Here is an 8233-nt window from a genome sequence, read left to right as displayed (position 1 = left end):
TTTTTTTCTTTCATTATTAAATCGAATATTCTTTATATAGAGTGTCATACCTCGCCAACTCTATATTACATCTCTATGAAGTTTTACTATAATAAATAATACTCATGACACACTATAAAACCTTTTAAAAGTAAGCGTTAAAAAAAAGGTCTTCATAATTAGGAATCCAAATATGTGCCTTAACATGCCACATCTTTTAATTTACTGCAGCATAGATCATGAGCATCTCACAATAAAAATATGATATCTCTCGACTTATAAAGAGTTTTTCTCCGAATCCTTTTGAGTACAGAAATAGATTAAAAAAATATACAATAGTGCTTAGTTTCATCACTAAATCACACCATTTAGTGAGTCTACCTTTGAATGACTTTTACATCATAATGTAATTTTTTCAGCAGAAAATGAGGTTGAGCATCTCTCAATAAAAAAATTGTTTCTCTCAAGCTTCATACTTGATATCTCTTGTATTGAAAACTAGACTCAAAACCAAATCATAACATCATGGTGTGAATCCCAAATAATACATTTCTTCAGAGAAATAAATAAGGTGACATACACATCACAAAATAAATCATACTGCAAAATTCCAAGATGAATAATGTCTAACAAAAATTGTATTTTCCCTCTACCCTCATGGAGTTTTTCTTTGAAACAAATTTTGTTTAAAAGTAGATACATAATGGTAGCATACATGTTTCCACAAGCCTTATATGACTGTTAAGTAGGCTTGATAAATATAATTATTCATATCTCAAAGAAGAACCTACCAATTGCAAAAAAACTTAGGATGACCTCTTCAATCCAAAATTTTTATTCCTCTCTTCTCTTAAATATTTCTCTTTTAAATAAATTTTAATAGAAAATAGATTTAGAATGGAAGTTTAAAAATTTAGTGTGGACCATAAAACATTCTATTAAGTATAGAAATAAAATCATGACTTCCAAGTCATGGAAATAATTTTTCGCTGTAGAAAACAACACTTGCGCATCCTTCAATAAATTCATCATATCTTTCAAACCACAAGGACTTTCTTGATGAAATTTTTTTTGTTTGAAAGTATACTCAATTTTATGAGTCATGATCCAATGTCAGCTAGAAATAAAATTATGTAATTGGTAAGAAAAATCACGGAACTTAATGGACAGTTCCTGGATTTTGCAGGGTCAAAAGTGACGCTCTTCATTGTTGAGTCCATAACTCTCAATTCCCATAAGATCTCCTATTGAAATTTTACAGGTAGATCTTACTCTTAAAGACACAAAATATCATTGAGTATGTAATGGAAAAATGCCTCATTATCTTCTTCATATCACTATTCCAAAATAGCTCAAAATACTCGTTATGCAGAGTGTCTTTTCGATGTTAAAATATTTTAATAATTCTTAACCGTGTGTGTATTTCTTAACCACAAAGGTCATTAGTTTTCTTATATCTCATTCCCAAGCTTGATCTAAACTCAGTAAAGAGAAAAGACAAGTAATGGCATCAAGTATTAATAGCTCTGATACCAATGAATAAAAGACCTATCTGATCTTTTACCGGAGAATAATATATATATATTTTTTATATCACCCCTTTTGTTTTGGCCAGTGGTTTACAAAACAGATCGGTGTCCCTAATCAGGCACCTCAAAAACCCATTCGGATCGGTGAATCAGCGATCTGGATCAGGAATCGGCAGAATCGGTCTTATTAAGCCTTAAAAAAATCCAAAAAAAGTATGAAAATTCATTATAAATGTTATTTCTTAATAATCCAATAAGAAATACGGGTCTTACATTATTCATTTTTAATCAATTTGTGAATAATTAAGATGTTCTTTTCCTGTATCAATTTATGTTAACCATTAAATTTGCATCACACAAAACAAAAAACATAGAATTACCATGGATAAAGTATATAATTATACATAGACTTCAATAAATAATGGATTGAATTGATAAAAAATGGCCACTAAAATATCGAATTCGCGGAAAAACCTAATCCACTAAAAAAAAAAAAAAACAAATTATTACAACCTAACTAACTATAATCCAAAAATATTACAACCTATCTAACTATAATATTATATATTGCAACGAAAATTGTTGGTTTATGTTTTATTATATAAATAATAGTAAATTTAAAATATTTTATAATATCATTTAATTTAAAATGTATTATTGACAGCTTATAAGAAAAATAATACATTACAAGATTTATAATACAAATAAATAAATAAATAAATAAAATATTTGATTATATATATATATATATATATATATATATCAATTATTCGAATGCGCATCAATTTTCGAAATAACACTTCAAATTTTTAAAATATAATTTTTTAGAATTCTAGAATAATTTTAATGTAAGAGATTGTTAGTGATTGAGAATATTTCAAATTTGTATCAATCGTATCTTACAATTGATATTCCTAAATTTATGTTAAAGCTTACCATATTATAAAAATAAAAATCATAATTAGATCATTTATTCTTAGTTTGTATTAAAAAATATTTGTTGTATTAAGAAATATCTTTTATTTTTTTTGACAAGAAATACTTGTTGTATTTGTTTTTTACGAGAAAATATGATATTTGTTGTATTACTTTTTATTTTTTTGACAAGAAAAAAAAGAAGATGTTATATTACCTTTGTTTTTTTGCTTGTTGTGTTACTTTTTATTTTATTTTTTTTATTTTATCATATGCATTTCTTCATTTTAATTTTTTTTTCAAGACAAAAGTAAAAACCTATCTTTTTTTTTTTTTTTTATGAAAACAAATTTTAGTTTTTTTTTTAGGAAAAAAGTAAAAACCTATCTTTTTTTTTTTTTATGATATTATTTTTCTTCTTTTTTTGATGATATTATTTTTAATTTTTTTTTTTTATGAAGACAAACAGTCAATTTTGCACAATTGCATCACAAGTGGGACTCAAACTTGGGATGTCACACATAAAACCTCTGCAACCATGGCAGCCCTTCGCGCACTACTAAAGAATTTTGTACAATAATTACCTATATTGTATAAATTTTCAATATATTATGGCTTAGCGCAAGTCCCACATTGAAGAATTGGATAAACTCAATAAGATATAAATACCTTTACAAAAGCTGTATTGCCAGCGCGATGGAAAGAAAGCGCAACCTGAATTGATATTTTGAAAAAAATTACCAAAATGTCCTTAGGTAAGGACTCGCCCTGTGATGTCACTAAGCGACTGGAATCGCGAGTTATGACGTAATAGGGGCAATTCACTATTCCAAATCATCAATTCTCGATTCTCCTCTAGGATCGGGCGATTCCCCTCTAGGATCGTGCGATTCTCAGTTTTGTAGAAGAATCGACACGGGGTGCCCGATTTACATGTCGACTCGGGCAAGCCCGTTGCGACTCGCCAATTTTTAAAACCCTGGTTTTGGCAAAAGATCGCTTATATGTGGTCTTATTACAACAACATATACTTCAAAATAAAATCAACGTAACAATAAAACCAATATCTTAAAACTTGATGCCATTGAAATAACTATACAATATGCTTGAGAATAAAAAATAATATTAGAAGAAATAAAAGAGAAGAGTGCCAAAGATTATCTTAATCGGGCTTATTACACTCTACACCGAGTAACCATCATCAGATGGTACGGGATCGACAATCTTCCGTTAAACCAAGAAAGTATGTTTAGGCCAAGCCATACCAATGGAACATGAACCCCTTTGATCACAAACTTAAATCCTAAATGAATTCCCTTTGCAACCTAATTTGAGAGATATGGATTCTCTTTTTGCTAAACCCTAAAACCTTTCGCCATAAATCCATAGTTGAGAGATAGGAGAAAGTAGAATTCTATAACCTAAACCCTTAGGTTCTTCACAATGGGGAAAGAGAGAAATTTTTCTTAAGAGAGAGAAATTCTAAGTGGGATATGAGAAAAAAATATGGAATTAGGTACAAGAGATAAGATGTAGAGAATTTTGGGTAGAGACAATTCTTTTTTATAGGCTTTGAACAAGATTAGGATTTCTTAGGGTTTTTCTTGGCTTGCCTATTCTTAAGAGATTGAACATGGACTGTCAATCAAGGGTGACTTGTGAGGTGAGAGATCTGAGCCATCCATTCCATAGATGGGTCATCAACATTATGAAAAGAGCATGAACCCTTATCCCCCTTTTCTAAACCATTTTTCCATCAATAAAAAATAAGTTAAATTAATTTAATTAAATATTGAGCATTCCATAAAATAGCACATCTCTATACATATTTTCCATAAAATCTATCAAAGATATATTAAATCAATATCTGCTTCCATATTAAGTCAATATATGATCAATACATACTTAATCCATAATTTGACCACATGTCACAATTTAAAGTTACCAACACATAAGGTCACATGAAACACAAAACAAAACTTTCCATAAAATATACAATAGTAAGAGGTGGGGTGTGCCACCCATGGGAGGCACATGTGGGCCCCACCTTAGAGAAACATGGTGGGCCCATGTGCACAATGGGCCTCCATGATTATTATTTTTATGTATTTAAAATTAACAAAATAATTTCTGGTGAATATTAAAATATTGTAAAATCAATATCTTTAATTTTAGAAATCCAAAAATTATAAATAAAGTATCCAAAAGGTTCATAAAAATTCAAATAATAATTCTAAAATAATCATTATCATAAAACAAACACAATTAAATTAATTTGATAGAAAATGGATCCATATGGTTTAGGAATTAAATCAACAATTATGGGGCACTCTACCTTCAACGGTAGACTACGGCCACACTTGCTTTATCAGACTGACCTAGTATTTTCTATGACCCACAGTCCAAGCAAGAGCTCATTAGTGGGTCACCAAAGTCTGACCGATGAACCAAGGGGTCGTAATTCCAGTCTGTGGATTATAGGTCCTCTCCTAGAGACGAGTCCAGGTCACCAAGACGTGATGTGACCACAACTCTATTGCATATAGGGGGATCTCTCGCACATGAATATGCTTCACTCTAAAAGGTGGACTTCTAGCGTTCCCAAACAATCTATCGATATGTATGCCGTGTGATGGCACATGTATGAGGTTTTGACCCCCGTCTATGTAGGCCACCATCACACACAATGGTCACACAGTCTCTCGGCTCACTAATCTAGGCATGTTCTCCGACCTCATCAAGGGCTAACCTATGAACCATCATCGGTTTGTTCTTCATACCCAAGCAACATGAGTTTTTCCCAACCGACTGGCCTAGATCGTCAAGCACAGTCTGGTATATGTAAACATCATTTGCATGGTATGGTCCACGAGGGATCATACTCTCATTGAGTTCATGTTCCACTCTATCATTTCATTTTACAAGTACTCATAAGGTCTTTAAAGGCTACATGAACTCAACAATCTTAGCTACACTCGTTCTTGGGTATGTTGTATCTTGACCACCCAACGTTCCGCCCCATAAAGTAAAGTTGGTCTCACAGTTTCCTAAAGAACTTGTCCTTCAACTTCATTGATCTCACCACTGTCCTAAAGTTGGCCTCACAATTGTTCCAAAGAATGTGCCCATCAGCTTCATTGGTATGCGGCAATCATAAAAACTCCGATTGCACATGTCCACTTTACCCATTTAGCTCTAATTCTATGTGGCTCGTCTTCTTCAATCTCTCCATTTTTCTGGATTATTGACACAAGACATCGAAAGTGTGTTCTTTTTGGTATTTCTTGCCAATCAATATTAACTATCTCATCGTCTCTACTCCTATTATTACTAGACTTGCATTCCATATATTTTGTCTTTGTCTGACTGATTGAAAGAGAGAATATGGAGATATATATTAAAGTGATCCTAAGGTGTATTTTTTAGAGATCATATAATAAGATTATTTTTGGTACAAGGAGGTTCTCATCACTATTTGCTATTAAGTATGATGGCATGCGGCTGAGAGATGCACGCTCAAAGTCGAAGAAATTTTTTTTTTTCCATTATCAAAATGGAAATAAACATAAAAAATAAAAGAACCTTTTTTTAATAGTAAAAAAATAAAATAAAATAATAGCACCAATTAACACTTTCAAAATGTAACTCCCTGATCTATTGAAAAAACCGGTAGGGCATGTCTTCCCCACTGAGTCACTTTAAAAAAAAAAAAAAAAAAGAAAAAAAAAAAAAAGTGATTATAGCCTTGTAACAAAAGGAAATGTTCTTATAGTATACATTCTCTTAAGATGCCATAACTCACATATAGAAGATTCGTATATCTTAGATAGAAACTCTAGTAAGTTGCTGCAGCAATTCAGGAAAAATTTAAATGAAAATGACAGTTTTGAACGTCTAATTAACTATAACAATATTGGGATAAGTGAAATTTTCTCAAATAGAAAAGCGTAAAATAATTGAAAACTGATCCTATGAGCTCCTTACACGCCACAGCATTATTTAGCAAGGATTGTATCGGAAATCCGCGGCATCTATCATTTGTTTCCCAAACTTATGGATTTGTATTTTGTTACACTCAAATAAAATGAGAACATATCAAAGTAATGAAAATATCCTTTTTATACAAGATAGAATAGCAAACCACCTGGTCCATTCAAGGTAATTCTGATAGAGGAGCACTATAATGAATTCTAGGGATAATACCACAAAAATGACCAATCCACTCAAAAAAATCCATAAAGTATTAAAATCAAGAGTTTCAATGGTAAAGTGGTTACCTTATAAATATCCTCCTGTACACACCCAAGAGTTTTGTTAAAAATTGGTCAAATTGTTTTTGTTTCGCTATATCGGAACCTGGGTACAGTGAGAAATAAGCAAGGGTAAGCTAGGACATTTTTCAAATGCGATGCGCCGCCCGATTGCGGTGAAATGTACGTAAGGGTTCCCAAGACATTCTGGATGACCCTGAAAAGGCCCACTTGAACCAAATCATGTAAATGTGCTTCTTTCTTCCGAGTTCTAAACTTGGAACTTGTTTATATTGTTTTATGTTTGAAAAAAGAATAAGAGGGTATTTTGGTAATTTATCCCTATTTAGGTTGTTTGTGCTATAGGTCAGTTCCAAACTTGGAAGATGTGTTTCTAAGATTAATAAAATGAAAAAAACAAATACCATGTTAGAATCTCGAACAAACAAAGATATTTCAACCATTTGTCTTGATTAACTACATTGACCAAATCACCAAAGTGTCTAGTTGTTTGTTTGCTATTTTCTTTCAAAGGAAAGTCTCTTGTCCACATAATGGAACATTGGAGTGAAGTCATTCCTATAGTTGAGAATTAAATCAAGCCGTATCCAACGGCCAAAAAATAATTGTTGTGGATGGTGGAAGATGCTTGTGGCGTTTACATCAGGTGGATACTATACCATCCCTTATCTAAATTTTATAGAATTAATGGTACATTGATTATAGTAGAGTGACAATAATGTCATCTTGATACTTTTTTAAGAAGGGAAAAGTTTATATAGAGCCGAGGCTCTAAACAATCAAATTTGAGCTTATCTCAAATTGGATATGTCACATCAAGATGTATAGACATGAGAGAAAGATGGATTTCAAGCTTTGAGAATAATGTATTTTGTAATGTATTTTGTAATGTATTTTGGGCCGTCAATTTTTAAGATTTTTCACTTTTTATAGATCAATACTATTTTTGAAACTTAAAATTTTATAAATAAAAATAAAAATAAAAATATATTTTAAAGCTATCACAACTGTTTGAAATCACATTTCTCAGCACTATGTAAAGGTAGGCTCTAATTCTATTGTTTAGAGCAATGGTTTAAAAAACGGATCCGTGACCAGGATCGAGCTTCCAAAAAACCGATCCGGATCGGTGAATCGTCGATCCGGATCGGGAATCTGTCAGAATAAAGCTTAAAAAAAATCCGAAAAAATTATTAAAATTCATTATAAATATTGTTTTTTAGGAATTCAATAAGAAATGAGAGTACTCCATTAAGAATTTTCATGTTTTTGAATGAATATGCGAATATTGATATGTTCTTTCCCTGCATGAACCGCCATTCAGCATTTAATTTACATCACACAAAAGGATAAACATATAATTATCATGGAATAAGTATATCAACATACATGGACTACAATAAAGCATAAAGTTAGTAACATATGATCTAAAAATAAAATGATAGACGGCGTTATTGTTCTTCTTGGTCACGCTGGTGCCATTGATTGAATTCGTTTAACAATTCATTGATTCGATATAAAAACGAATCATCGATATTA

Source organism: Amborella trichopoda, chromosome 10, assembly GCF_054954075.1.
Source record: "Amborella trichopoda isolate Santa Cruz 75 chromosome 10, AtrichopodaSantaCruz75HAP2 v2.0, whole genome shotgun sequence".
NCBI classification, from domain to species: domain Eukaryota; kingdom Viridiplantae; phylum Streptophyta; class Magnoliopsida; order Amborellales; family Amborellaceae; genus Amborella; species Amborella trichopoda.
The sequence above is the reverse complement of the archived record's forward strand: the minus strand, read 5'-3'. Positions refer to the sequence as shown.